Source organism: Orycteropus afer, unplaced genomic scaffold (assembly GCF_000298275.1).
Source record: "Orycteropus afer afer isolate SDZICR_OR568_19922 unplaced genomic scaffold, OryAfe1.0 scaffold00008, whole genome shotgun sequence".
NCBI classification, from domain to species: domain Eukaryota; kingdom Metazoa; phylum Chordata; class Mammalia; order Tubulidentata; family Orycteropodidae; genus Orycteropus; species Orycteropus afer.
Window position 1 is genome coordinate 7,003,539 of NW_006921595.1, and position 2,908 is coordinate 7,006,446.

Genomic DNA, 2,908 nt, shown 5'->3' on the forward strand with positions numbered 1-2,908 from the left:
CTGTCGCCTTTCGCTGCTCCGCTGCCCCTTTCCCCCGCCCTGCTGAAGATGGTTTAAGACCTGCGGCCCAGCCAGCCAAGGGTATTTCTCCGCCCGGCTACTTTTACCCCTTCTTCGACTTCGCAATTTTCGCTCAAAGACCTAGTTCCTGCAAGCTGGCTCCGTTCGTTTGGATTTGCATTTTTGATTTTTGAATTATTACTTTGACCTACAAAATGGGGAGATACGGAAAAGTTAAGTAATTTACCAGTGCGGTCATGGGTAACCTAGAAGTGTCATTAAGGTCTCATTGCCTTGATCTTAAAAATCTAAACTAAGCCACTTATGGGAGCTCTGGTAGCATAGTGGCTAAGACACTTGCCTGCTAACCAGATGGCTGGCGGTTCAAACCCACCAAACACTCCTCGGAAGGAAGGTTGGGCAATCCTACTTCCGTAGTGATACTGCCTCGGAAACCCAAGGAGGGGTCGCTATGAGTCGGGGCCGACTCTACGGCACATAACAACAACAACAACAAGCCACTTATAGATTAAAACTAAGTAAGAGAAATGTAGAAGCGAAGGAAGGCACCCTGGTGACGCAGTGGTTAAGCGCTTGGCTGCTAACCCAAATGTCCCCGGTTCCAGCCCACCAGCCGCTCTGAGGAAGAAAAAAAAGACCTGGCAACCTGCTCCTGTAAAGATTTAGAAAACCCTGTGGGCAGTTTGTGCCTAAGGCACTTGACTGCTAACCAGAAGGCTGGCGGTTCAAACCCACCAGCCACTCCTGGGAATGAAAATTGCCGGCAATCTACTTCCATAGTGACACCGCCTGGGAAACCCAGCGAGGGGTCGCTATGAGTCGGGTCTGACTCGACAGCACATAACAACAGCAATAACAACATGGTCAGTTCTACTCTGTCATACAGGGTCGCAGATGGACTAACGGTACACAAAAACAAGCGAAGGGAGCAAGTACACAGCTCGTTGTTGTTGTTAGGTGTTGTCGAGTGGGCTGCAACTCAGAACGAAACACTGCAGGGTCCTGCGCCAGCCTCACAATCCTTGCTGTGCTTGAACCCGTTGTTGCAGCCAGTGTCAATCCATCACGTTGATGGTCTTCCTGTTTTTCGTTGATATCCTTTTCCAGGGACTGATCTCTTTTGACAAAGTGACCAAAGTATGTGAGACGAAGACTGGCCATTCTTGCTACTAAGGAGCATTCCAGCTGCAAGTCTTCTAAGACAGATTTGTTGCTACTTCTGTCAGCCCAGAATACTGGTATTTTCAGTATTCTTCACCAACACCACAGTTAAAACTCAAGGCCTCTCATAGCTCGTAGTCCGGTTTGTCCCTTTTTAACTACTAGGTTTTGTTCACTGTAAACCCTCAGTTTTTCGGAGGACCATTTCAATTCCAGTGCTCTGTGATTCTATTTTCTCTTACTTCGAAGTGGCCTCTTTTCAACCGCATTTCTATGAGTTAAGTTTTTGTCACCTGTATTATTTCGTGTGTGTGAATTTTTACCCTGCGTTTTCTGTTAAAGTACAATTTCATAAATCACTTTTGACTGTTTATATCTTACCTTAGTAAACATTAAATTTGAATCTTAACTCCACAGAAGCAGGTGTGTTCTGTCCGAATTAATCATACTCCTGTGTTGCTGTAAACTAATAAAATTTGCAAATCTCACTGGTGAAGAAAGTGTGATAAATTAGATCACATTAAATGTTGAAACACCTTCTAAATACACAACATAGAAAATTCTTTCATACTTTATACCCTTCACTTCCACATATTTAAGATTACATTACCTTAGAAAATATAAGCTCTCAATATTTGCTGACTGATTTTTTTCTTATAACTGGCATCTTTGAACTTGGTCTTGTGCTGGGTATTGTGCTTGATTATAGAATTTCAGGAAACCTTTACAGATCATTTAGTCCCAATGTCCTTATTTTACAGATGAAGGAAATGGTATAATAACCAACATTAGTAGAAGTGTTACTAGTAATAATTTTAAAGTAGTGGAAATAATTGTGCCTCTCAAGAAATATAAATATAGCTGTGCACTTTATAAGTACATATTTTGAGAGGTGTCACTTTTTTAATCATGTTACTTATATGTAATACATTTCTAATAACCCCCAATTTTAAGTCAATTAGATTAAAACAATGTGCTTCATAAAAACCACAATTCAAAAACATTTCTGTGCAAGTATTTTCAGCGTGTTGGTTTTTTGTTTTTAATTTTGTTTTGCAGTTTTATTAAGTTCTTGAATTTTTTTACCTTGTTTTCCCCATGAAGGTGTTTGTTTAGCTACTTTAACTTGCTTTATTCCTTTTAATGATGATTCCTTGAACTTTTAGGCCCACGTTTCTCCCATCAAGGTAAATGTATCCTCACAGTATTAAATTCTGAATTTTTAAAAATTAGCCTTTTATATGTATGGCAGTGTATTAGGGGCTATAGGAGATATGAGTGCATAATCCTGTGTATGAAACCCTTGGCCAGACATAATTCAGAATTTTTTTGACTTTAGAAAGGTGTACTTTGTGTTATATGACACCCCACAATGTTTAGGACAGTACTGCATAATCAAGTTAATATTCTTTCTGGGAAAATTATAAATCCCTCACTAAGTAGCATAAATAAAGAGCATAAATAATCTTTACTTCAAAGCAGATTTTCAGATCAGGTACAGTGCAGTGACTTACTTGGTATAGCTTTTCTAGCCATAGCCTTTGTAACTCCCACCGGATTACTGGGTTGTTGTTGTTGTTATGTGCCATTGAGTCGGCCCCGACTCAGAGCAACCCCTCCTTGGGTTTCCGAGGGAGCTCTGGTAGCATAGTGGCTAAGTCACTTGCCTGCTAACCAGACGGCTGGTGGTTCAAACCCACCAGCCACTCCTCGGAAGGAAGGTTGG